General features: G+C 35.4%; 1 protein-coding gene across 2 annotated transcripts in view; it reads right to left on the reverse strand.

The window, feature by feature from the left end:
• Positions 1 to 12865, reverse strand: part of LOC105194006 (E3 ubiquitin-protein ligase Su(dx)) — a 108338-nt gene that overhangs the window by 80620 nt on the left and 14853 nt on the right. The gene's annotated exons all lie outside the window — the stretch shown is intronic.

A 12865-nucleotide genomic window follows, 5' to 3' on the forward strand; every position in this document is an offset into this window, starting at 1 on the left:
AAAAAACCAATTTTTTAAGACTACAATTTATATTTAAGTTACGTGTTTGTCGAGCTATTTGTTGTACTTTGATAAGGATTTTCATAAATGATAAGCCTAATATTTTCTATCAATTCATCGTAGTTACGTTTTACATTGCGACAGCGCGGTGCGTGATCATCACGTTTTAATCTTTCAGCTAATCTATGTACAATAACATAAAATATTCGATATCCTAATATAAAATATTTAATTAAAATAAAATCGACAAAGATCTTCGTACTTAAATAATATTTCTTGTGTGCAATTTTATACATTTAAATACTAGTTTTTTTTTCGAATAGCGCGCCATTACTTTCGGTCTTGTAACGTAGCTCTTAGAATAGTAATATCACAACATTGAATTGATTATCAATTTAACAGAACTGCTAACCAGCATCTATAAGATTTTTCCACACCAAGATACTGTAAAATATTTGTTTCAAAAAATATTTCAGCCAGGATATAAGCTACCTATACCTTCAAAACTATCTAGACGGTGCAGGCATATCGTCAGAATATATATTTTTTAATATATTCGTACTGCAGTTGTAAAATTAAAATTGGTTTAAAATAATATTCTTGGCATTTTATCAAATTTTTCCATATTCACTGTAAAAAAATTTGTTTAAACAAAAATAAAGAAAAGTTAATGACACTATGTATCAATCATTATTTTATTATTCATTTATAATATTTCAAGGATTAAGGGCTGCTGCACACACTTTCTGTAACACGTACCGTAAGATTACTAAATCATAATTGAGAATTATCACAACCGTAAATTCATTACTTCTATACTCTTCTGATTGACTAATTCCTACTGTACGTGTTACAGTTATACAAAGTATATGCGGTAGCTCTAATAATATTTTAACATTAATATTATTTTACTTTATTTTACATTAATATTATTTTACTTTAATGTGTGAAGTTGTTTGTAATCGTTTTATCATAACTTGATAAAATACAAAAGATATTATTTTATGCCAATTTTAATCATATAGCTACAGTACAAATTAGGTCGATACTCATAGTCGATTATTACATTTAAGATCATCTTAAGTACATGTCATCAACCAATCAAAGCCGTATTAGCTTCTTAAAGCATTACTTAAGACGATCTTGAAATAAGAATCAACTATAAATACCGGCCATATAGAACCGTACTAACATCTGATGACGTTATTTAAAACAAACTTAAAATAAGATTCGATTATGAATACTGGTTTTAGAATAAATTAAAACATAATGGTTACGCGGCACGATGCTGTGCGCCGTATAAGACGTAACAACAATAAATTGATAGAAAATATTAGGCTTATCATTTATGAAAATCTTCAAAGTTATCAAATAAAAATCATAAAATCAAAGTGTACAACAGATAACTGTACAACAGATAACTCGACAAATAGATAATTCTTTAATTTTTATATCATTTTTAAATAATTTGATAAAAATAAAATTAAATAACTTATAGAATTAAATAACTATTATATTTTCCCTTTCAAATAAAAAAATCAAAATCTGCTCTACATAGAATATTAAAATACTTGTAATTGTATTCGTATCGCGTAGAAGAACATCAAAAATTATTTTTTCAAGATCTGGAAAAATAATATTTTGTACATAATGAGCTATTGTATACAGAATAACGAAAGACGTAGGTTTTTTTCAAGAAGTAGTATTTATAAATGAAGCAACGTTTTTTAATACAGGTGGCGTAAACAAACACAATTATCGTTATTAGGTTGCAAAAAATCCTTACTGGCTTCACAAAATTCCTCATCAATATTAATGGAAATTAAATGTATGGTGTGGAATTGTTGGTAATCATATAATTACTATAGTTGATTCACATTTCTTTAAAACTGCTCTAGCTAAAGCAATATATACAAATTTCTTAAGAAATATCTTAGCAAGCCGAAGGAAAGATATTCCTTTAGACATACGTATACGTTTATGGTATCAACAAAATAGCGCACCAGCTCATAGAATAAGAAATTGTATTAATACATTAAAATTTAATGAAATTTCTTAAAAAATTTAATATTAAACAAACTAATTTAATGACCTGTAATCTTCACATCTGTCGCTACTGAATTCTTTCTTTAATGCAGAATAAAAAATAAGGTTTATGCTTTCACTCCCGCTACAAGAAAGAATATGTGTCAACAAATTATTAATTGATGTATATACTTCTATTAATGTAGAATTGCGTAATGTACAGGGTGCGTCATCTCAATTTGGTCGATAAAAATATTGAACAACTTCGACAATTTTCAACAAATTTCACAAAGTCGTATATTTTTGTTCTTTATTCATTACAATTTATTTTAATTAGTTTCCAAAAACAACATCGATCAAATGTCCACCTTTATTATTGACAAGAAAACGTTCGGAAGTGTCCACCTCAAATTTAAACAAGCTTTTAACAAGTATAGTACAGATAAAAAAAAGGGACACGTATTTTTTTATACGTGTCCCTTTGCACTTTTAAGGGGTACAACTCCTTTGAAGTAAATCGGTTTTTTTCTTTCAAAGCGTATACCGTCGAAACTATAAGAAATAAAAAAAAATGTTCTAAATAAGAGTTGAATGGCTCGAAGAGTACTTTATAACCACGAAAATAAAATTAAAAAAAAATTTTTTTTAAACTTTTCGCCAACATTGACCTATTTTTTTTCAATTTTTATTTTTTTTATAAGCAAAATAAAAATTATTTTATTACGAATTCATTGGTATATGAGTTACGATGCAACCTTTGCATTTTTCAACAATAATTAAAAACCACCCCATAACGCATGGTACGCTCACCGTCCGCGCGTTCGTGCACTACGGAAGTAACTCCCTCCGATTTCGACGTGCTTTTAATACGTTGTACAGATAAAAATGAAAGACACGTATTTTTTTATATGTGCCCTTTATATGTGCACTTTTAAGGGTAAAATACCCCTTTGAAGATAATCGTTTTTTTTTTATTTTGAAGCACGTATCGTCGAAACTATAAGAGATAGAAAAAAATGTTCTAATTAAAAGTTAAATGGCTCAAAGAGTATTTTATTAGTGTTAAAAAAATTTCAAAAAATTTTTTTCAATACTTTTTTCCACTACCTACCTTTTTTTCAAAATTTTTATTTTTTTTTAATAGGTAAAATAAAGTTTATTTTATTACAAATTCAATGGTATATGACAAAATTGTTGCGATATTTACATAACACTTTATGTGCGCCACTGCTAGAATTATTGAAGAGAGGAGAGAAAAGGAAGGGTGAACAGGGGGAGGAGACTAGAGTAGAGGAGGGAGAAATCTTTAAGAGGAGCAATATGGTAAAGAGATCGCCGGTAAGACAAGAAGGAGAGCTAAGGGAGATATTACGAGAGGTAAGGGAAGGTTTTAAAGAAATGAAAAGTGAATTGAGAGAATTGAGGGACGGTAGAGAAGAGATGAGGGAATGGATGGAGGAAATGAGGAAAAGAGTAGACAATTTGGAGAGAAGAGTGGAGGATATAGAGAAAGGTAGGGGAAGGGCGGAGAAGGTGACGGGAGGAAGGGAGAAGGATAAAGGAGAAGAGATAGAGCAGATGCAGATAAGAGGAAAGAGTGAAACGAAGGAACTAGAAGAAAGGATGAGGAGACTAGAATTAGAAAGGGAAAAGGGGGAAAGGGAGAAGAGGAAAAGGAATATAATTATAAAGGGGGTAAGAGTAAAGGAGGAGGGAAAGGAGGAATTAAAAAGAGAGATTGAAAAGATAGTAGAGGCAACGGGGGTGGTAGCGAGAGTGGAAGGGGTGAGGAGGATAGGGAATAAAGATAAAGATAAAGATAAGGGGGGAGGGATCATGGTATGGGTGAGATTAGCGAGTGTGAAGGAGAAAATTGATGTGATGAAGGGAAAGATGAAGCTGAGGGATAGGAAGGAGTGGATCGTGGACGACTTGACGGAAAAAGAGAGAAGGGTAGAGTGGTGGATAAAGAGGGAAGCAGAAAGGAATAGAAGAAAAGGAATAGAAGAAAAGGAAAGAAGGTAAGAGTAGGATATATAAAAATATGGATCGAGGATAAATTGTGGATATGGGATGAGATCAAAGATCAATTAAGGGAATGGAGGGGAAGAGATGTAAGAGTGGAGGAGAGAGGGGGAAGGGAGGAGAAAGGGAAAAAGGTTTTTTAATAGGGGGGGGTGGGGTAGGAGAGAGGGAGAAGGATGGGAATAAGGGAAATGGAAAATATGATAGGAGGAATAGAAAAAGGAGAGACAGTAAAGAATATAAAATAGGTTTTTGGAATGTAGCAGGCATGGAAAATAAAGAGGAGGACTTTAGGGAGAAATTGAAGAAATGGGATGTGATGTTTTTGAGTGAGACATGGTTACAGAAGAAAGGATGGGAGAGGGTGAAAAGATGGTTACCGAAGGGATATATTTGGGAGGTGCAAGAAGCGGGAAGAGCAAAAAAGGGAGGGCAATGGGGGAGATGATTGTAAAGATTAGGGATGGGATAGAAAGAGGAAAAGAGAATAGGAAAAGGAGAGAGGTGGGTTTACAGGTGAGTAAAGTCAAATTAGGGAGAGAATGGTGGAAACTAGTGGGTGTATACGTGAATGGGGATTTAGAGGAAAAAACGAGACAATTAAGAGAGTGGATGGAGAAGAGAGAGGGGGTAAATATATTAATAGGGGGGGATTTTAATGCGAGAACGGGCAGAGAGGGGGGAGGTATAGGAGAGGAGGAAGAGGGAGGGGTAGGGGAAAGAGAGAGAAATTCAAAAGATGGGAAGGTGAATGGAGAGGGAAAGAAATTGTGTGGTTTTTTAAAGGAATTAGGATGGTCAATTTTGAACGGATGTATAAAGGGAGATGAGGAGGGAAAATGTACATATACTGGAGGGAAGGGGGGGACTGTAATTGACTATGTAATCGGAAATGAGGATACGAGAGGTAAAGTGGTAAAGATGAAGGTGGAGGACTGGGTGGACTCGGATCATCAGCCATTAACGGTGTATGTGAAGGGGGGAGGAAGGAGGGAAGAAAGGATTGGGAAAAGAAAAGGAAGAGAAAGAAGAGGGGTGTGGACGGAAGAGGGAAGGAAGAAATTTGAGGAATACATGGGCAAGAGGGATAATGTTTCGGAGGTGGTTGAGGAGGATTGGAGGAAATTGAAAAAGAGAGTGGAAAGAGCATTGGAAAGAGTAGAGAGAGAAGAGAAAAAGGTGCGGAGAGGATGGTGGGATATAGAATGTAGGAATATGAAAAGAGAAGTAAGGGAAGAGTTTAAAAAGTGGAAGAAAAGAGGAGGGAATGGGGAGAAATATAAGGAGATGAGGAAAGGATACAGAGACTATTGTAAGGAAAGGAAAAGAAGGGAAAGAGAAAGATGGGAGAAAGAATTGGAAGGTGTAAGAACGGAAGGGGATGTTTGGAGGGTAGTAAATAGGGGGAGGAGAAAGAGAAAGAGAGTCACGGAAAGGATCGAAATGAGGGAATGGGAGGGACACTTTAGAAAGGTGTTGGGGGGAGTAGAGTGGTGGGTGAGAGAGGAGGTGAGGGGAAGAGAAGGAGTGGAAGATGATATCAGTAGGGAAGAAATAGCAAGGGCGGTAAGTAAACTGAAGGAGGGAAAAGCGGCGGGAGGGGATGGTATCGTAAATGAAGTATGGAAACATGGGGGAAAAGAAATAAAGGAATGACTGGGAAATATGTGACAGAGTGTGGAGAGGAGAGGGGCGGCCGGAGGAGTGGAGGGAGGGGGTGGTGGTGCCGATAGTGAAAAAGGGGGAAGGGGAGAGGGTTGAAGACTATAGAGGGATCACGCTAACGCAGACGGCGTACAAGGTGTACGCAGCGGTACTTGCGGAGAGATTGAGGGAGGAGGTGGAGAGGAAGGGGATACTCCCACCGAGTCAAACGGGGTTTAGGAGAGGGGTAGGCACAATCGATCAGATTTACGTGCTGAATTATATGATAAACAAGAGGGTGGCAGTAAGAAAAGGCAAGATAGTAGTGCTATATATAGACCTGAAAGCTTTGACTCGGTGGATAGGGAAATCCTCATACAGATGATGAGGGAGAGGGGAGTTAGAGAAAGCTTGGTCGTGAGGTGCGAGGAGGTACTGGAGGAGACCCTAAGTAGAGTGAGGGTGGGGGAAAAGGTAGGGGAAAACTTTTGGACGGGGAAAGGGGTAAGACAGGGATGCCCTCTGAGCCCATGCTTATTCACGCTATTGCTGGCGGATTTGGATGAGGAGTTAGAGAGGGAGGGATGGGGAGGAGTGAGGGTAAAGGGAAGGAAAATATACTCGCTAGCGTATGCAGATGATGTGGCAGTGGTTGCAGAGGAGGAGACAGGGATGAAAGGGATGATTAAGGCATTAGAAAGCTACATAGAACGGAAGGGACTAGAGGTCAATGTAGAAAAGACGAAAATAATGAGGTGTAGAAGGGGAGGCGGAAGACAGAAAAAGATGGTGTGGAAATGGAAAGGAAGAGAGATAGAAGAGGAGAGAAAATACAAATACCTAGGGTATGTAATGATGGCAAATGGGGGTCAGAAAGAACATATAGAGGAGAGAGTTAACAAGGGAGCAGTGGTGATGAGAGAAGTATGGGGAATAGGAAAGAGGAGATTTGGAAAGAACTGGGCTAGAAGGATGTGGTTATTTGATAGATTGGTATGGACGGTGGTTAGCTATGGGGCAGAAATTTGGGGGTGGAAAGAAAGGGAAAAGGTAGAGAGGATACAGGACAGGTTCTTGAAGTGGATTGTGGGGGTTGGGAGGTACACGCCGGGGTACATGGTGAGGGAGGAAATGCAGAGGGAAAAGTTAAGGGGGAGGGCAGGGTTGAGGGCATGGAGCTATGAAAAGAAACTGGGAGAAGGAGGGGGAGGAGAGCTGGCAAGGTTGTGTTTGGAGGAAATGAGAGACAGGGCGAAGGTAGGAAAAGTAGTGGGTAAATGGGAAGAGGAAAGGAGAGACTTTTACGAGGAGAAGAGCTGGAACCTAACTAAGATAGAAAAGATGAGAGAGGGGGGAGAGCTGAGGGGGGAAGAGGTAGTGGCAAGAGAGAGAAAGTGGCAGGAGGAGGAAAGATGGGAGAAAATTAGGGGCTCTAGATATAACTTATGGTATGGTAGGGTGAAAGGTAAGGGGGTGCCAGAGTACCTAAAGAAGGGATGGAAGGAACAAAGATGGCAGAGAGTGGAAGTTTAGGTTTAGGTTAGGAGACGGGATGATGGGGAATAGATATTGGGAAGGGGATGAAGAAAGGAAGTGTAGGATATGTGGAGGGGGAATGGAAACTTGGGAGCACGTATGGGAGGAATGCACGAATTGGGGGATTGAAAAAGGATGGCAGGAGATGGTGGATGAGGTCTTGGGAGAAGACGGGGAGGGAGAGATTTGGATGAGGAGATTAGAGGAGATGAGGGAGGGAGGAGGGTGGTTGGGTGTGAATGAGAGTGTGGAAGGAAGAGAGGAAAATGCGGCGGAAACGGAGGTCCGGAGAATGAGTGTGGATGTATGGATGGATGAGTGACCTTACTCTCTCTCTCTCCGGTGTTGGATAGGATGCGAGGAATAAAATTGCGAGGTTTAAATTTTGTAAGCGGAGCGGAGGTCCGCAGTGTACTCCGCAAGGAATAAAGTACCATATATATATATATATATATATATATATATATATATATATATATATAACACTTTATGTATACATATTAAAGTCAATACTGCCAAGATGTAAAAATTAAATTTCAAGATAAGAGATGATCCAAAGTGCATGCGCCAAGTGGCGTCGTTATGCATATTTCTACACTAACTAAATTTTGTATATAATAAACACATAAATTGAATTGTATAAATGCAGTATAAAAGGTAAAATTTCTAACTAATTTTTAAATTAGTTTTATGTTAGTTCTCTTGTTGTTAGTTAATGAGCTGACGTTAGATAGTAAACGTATAGAATGTGAGTAATAATTTTTTGTAAACCAAGTCTCCTTGTTTGTAAAATGCTGAAGAGAACAAATGTTCTAGTCAAATCATGTCAGACCAGTAAATAAATGTTTAACTTATATTAATTATATTTATTATTGTACACAAAAAATTAATGTTTTACAACACCGTAATTGTTGTTATTGTTCAGTTTTGTCATTTTATTTTAAAATAACCAAAAGAAATATTTACAATTAAAAACAAGTTATAAATAAATAATTTCTTTATTTATAATTTATTTTCTGTACACACTGTGACATATTATTAAAAAAATTTGACTAATTGTAGTGGTTTTAAAAAAGTCACTATTATTTTATTATTACTATTATTATTATTATAAAACTATTATTTTAACATTTATTGTATTGTATTGTATTGATTTGTCTTCGTACTTTTTTGCGTAGTCAACGCCATATAAAAGAAATCCGTTTTATTGTGAATATCGAACGCACGGATAGATAGGCGGTACCATGCGTTATGGAATGGTTTTTAATTATTTTTGAAAAATGAAAAAAACCGCATCATAACTATGTCATATACCATTAAATTCGTAATAAAATAAGCTTTATTTTGCTTATAAAAAAAATAAAAATTTGGAAAAAAATAAGTGGTGGGGAAGTGTAAAAAAAATTAAAAAAATTTATCACTATTATAAAGTACTCTTCAAATCATTTAATTTTCGAATAAAACATTTTTCTCTATCTCTTATAGTTTCGACAATGCACGCTTCAAAAGAAAAAAAAAACAATTTTCTTCAAAAGGGTGTTTCACTCCCTAAAAGTGCATTAAAAGACGTATAAAAAAATACGTGTCCCTTCTTTTGATCTATACCACAACGTATTAAAGGCTCGTCACAATCGAAGAAGAACACTTCTATAGTACACGGACGGGTGCGCGTACCATGCATTATAAAATGGTTTTTAATTATTTTTGAAAAATAGAAAGGTCGCATCATAACTTTGTCACATACCAATAAATTCGTAATAAAATAAACTTTATTTTGCTTATTAAAAAAATAAAATTTTGAAAAAAATAGGTAAGTGGTGGAGAAAAGTGTAAAAAAATTTTTTTTTAATTTTTTATCACTATTATAAAGTACTCTTCAAGCCATTTAACTTTCAAATAGAACATTTTTCTCTATCTCTTATAGTTTCGACAATACACGCTTCAAAAGAAAAAAAACCGATTTTCTTCAAAGAGACGTTTCACCCTTAAAGTGCATTAAAGCATATAAAAAAATACTTGTCCCATATTCTTATCTATACAACATATTAAAAGAACGTCGAAATCGGAGGGAGTCATTTGTGTAGCGCCCAAACGCGCGGACGGGTGCGAGTACCATGCGTATAGAGAAATTTTTAATTATTTTTGGAAAATGGGAATGTCGCATCGTAACTTTATCATATACCGTTGAATTCGTAATAAAATAAGCTTTATTTTGCTTATAAAAAAACATAGAAAATTTTGAAAAAAATAAGTAAGTGGTGAGGCAAAGTATAACAAAAATTAAAAAAAAATTTTTTTCGTTGTTATAAAGTATTCTTCAAGCCATTCAACTTTCATTAAGAATATTTTTCTCTATCTCTTATAGTTTCGACAATATATGCTTCGAAAGATAAAAACCAATTTTCTTCAAAGGAGTGTTTCACCTCCTGAAAATGCAAAGCGGCACGTATAAGAAAATACGTGTCCCTTATTTTTATCTGTACTGCAACATATTAAAAGTTCGTTTAAATCTGACGCGGACACTTCCAAACATTTCCTTGTGAGACAAAAACGAACTCTTTTATCGGCATTTTCCATCACATTTACCAGCGTCTCGGCGATATCGCTGCAATTATGGCTCAAATGTTGTTTTTAAGTTCATCTATAATCTTCGGCTTGTTGGCATAAACTTTACTCTTCAAGAATCCCCACAAAAAAAAGTCCGGTGCAATCAAATCCGGCAATCTTGGTAGCCAGTCAATATCACCTTTTTTTGACACCACACGTCCTGGGAACTTCCGACGCAAATAGTCCATTGTTGAGCGCGCAGTGTAACATGTTGCACCATCTTGTTGAAACCAAATTCTTTAAGACCTTTTTCACGCATTTGTGATAAAACAAAGTGTGCCAACATCCACCGATATCGATTCCCATTGCCAGTTTCACCAGCTCTAAAGAAAAATGATCCAATGATGGTTTTTGAGCAAACACCGGCCCAAACAGTCACTTTCTCATCGTGCAATAGAGTTTTGTGAATAGTATGAGAATTATCGGTGCCCTACATGTAACAGTTATGTTTGTTGACAGCGCCAGAGAGCGTGAAATAAGCCTCGTCGGTCGTCAGAATTCACTCGCAAAAATCCAGCTCAGCTCCCTTGATTCGACTAACGTTATTAGCGTAAGCCAAACGTCGCGGCTTGTCAGTTTCCAATAAGTCAACTGCACATTGTACGGAAACATGTAAAGATCTTGCTTTAAAATCCTTCTCAAAGTGATTCCACTGATGTTTGATTGCTGAGACCGGTGACGGTATGAAATATTTGGATTTTCTGCAACACTCTATCAAACAGCTTCGATATTTTCATTTGAACGACGTGGACGCGATCGAGCTTGATGTTGGGAATTCGCTACAGACCCGTGCTCCATGAAATTTGAAGCTAAATGACGGATAGTGTCGCCTTTGGGCGCAGAACGTCCGCGATATTTTTCACGATACGCACGCTGAGTTGACACAACTAAACGATTACTTTCAATGTAAAGCAAAACTATTTCGATGCGTTCTTTCGGCGTGGATGGTTGAAATTGTACTAAAATAACCTATACAAAACGGGTTGCACGACACTGGTCGGTTAAAATCTGTCAGAGTTATTCAATACTTCCATCGACCAGATTGAGATAGCGCTCCCTGCATAATTATTAATAATTAACAGATTTTATATGTGGGCTATTCTGCGTGAAGCGGATCAGTTATCTCTTAAAAATTTTTAGAATTTCGCACATTTGTAGCATTAAGTGAAATGAAATTTTATGCCAAAAAATTTTTTATTAATTGCAAAATTGATATAAACAATTAAAAATTTAACTAACATTTTGTTAAAAAATTCATAACTCTATTGCTAAAAACAATAATTCATATTTTTTTTTCTAATTTCCGCCAAAATTGTTCTAGTTTACGAGAAAAAGATTGCAAAAAAATTTTTTCTTTAGTGTTTATTAAACAATAATTTTATAACAATTTTTTAAACAATCAGGGAAAGAATCAAAAATTTGTAAAATTAATTTTTATATACTTTAAGTTTTCCTACAGCTTAGAAAAAAATACGTTCGTTTTCGAAAAAAAATTTTTTTAATTATGCGTGAAAATCTTCTCTCAGCACAACGGACGCGCGCGGCACAGTGTTGTGTTGTTACCGGATATAAAAGACGATAGCGTGCAAGATCTAGCAAAGCTTTTCTTTTGCAATTAACAGTTATTAATAACTTACAAATTTTGCATTATTTAACATATTAAGGTCAGTCAAATGAAAACAAAACAGACTATAAAGAACATGGCGCGGACATTGGTAACCCTTTTCTGAGTATTTATAAACGTGACCTCTATTGGAAATTAAGAGAGAACGGCGCAAATGTTCACCGCTGTCATTTGTTTATTAGACGTGCTCGAAGTAAAGTCAACGCGTCATGTGTGCATCCAACATCACTATGGAGGTCGGGAAAGAAGAACAGCGAGGTGTAGTGCGGTTTTTGACTGCGGAAGGGGTGTCAGGAAGTGCAATTCATGCTCAAATGTCTGCAGTGTATGGCGAACAGTTTGTCACGTGCGCGTGTTTACATGGAATAAACGATTCTCGAATTTGTTTACTCGTCGCATCAACACCCAATCTAAGTGTCTCTTCAGATTTTGATTTTCAGATTTTGATTTTAAATTTTTTTTAAAAAGTTTTTTCAACTATTTGTATTTGTGATCTTATTTATTTTTTCAAATTAATTGCAAAAATAAATATATTACCAAATTATTACTGGTGAACTACCGTTTTAATGCACAACAAAAATTTTGCATTAACATTCCATATGTTGATTACTATGCGGCCATTTTAATAATGTGGCATTTGGAGAATTGTGAACCACTACATTTATGCCATTTTTTCAACTTAAATTGGCATCTTTTGTGCGTATTTCACAATATTTATGCATAATTTAAATGTTTCATGCAATTTCATAGTGAATTTAGTAGTTTTCGTATTTTAATTGTAGATTTAATCATCATGGCGCGTCATAAATATACAAGTAAATCTAGTAAACCAGCAATCAATATTAAAGCCATAATGGCTGCTATTAAAAAAGTGTCGATTGAAAAGAAAGCGGTGCGGTCCATTAATCGAGCATATAACATAGATAGATACAAATTGACTCGCTACATTTCGAAACTAAATGAGGCAAACGTAGATCCTTCAAACCCGGTCCGCGGCAGGGAAAAAAATGTAACGCTAGCACTTAGCGTTCTCAGCCACGACGATCTCTTGGATAGTGGTTCAAGATTTTAGACTTACAAGGAAGATTTGCAAACCCAAAAACTCCAAAAATTCTGTAATTTTGTGTACACATAGAGGAGTTCATCCATAACACAAAAATATTTTTTGTTTGTGCCCAATTTCAGTTTAAGGGGGTGAAACACCCCTTTAAAAAAAATCGATTTTTTTCTTTCAAAACGTATATTGCCTAAACTATAAAAAATAGAGAAAAATGTTCTATATAAAAGTTGAATGGCTTAAAAAGTACTTTATAACAGCAAACAAAAATTTTTTTTTTTTTAATACTTTTTTCCACTACCTAATTTTTTCAAAATTTTTATTTTTTTTTATAAGCAAAATAAAGC

Source organism: Solenopsis invicta, chromosome 4 (assembly GCF_016802725.1).
Source record: "Solenopsis invicta isolate M01_SB chromosome 4, UNIL_Sinv_3.0, whole genome shotgun sequence".
In the NCBI taxonomy this organism is placed as follows: domain Eukaryota; kingdom Metazoa; phylum Arthropoda; class Insecta; order Hymenoptera; family Formicidae; genus Solenopsis; species Solenopsis invicta.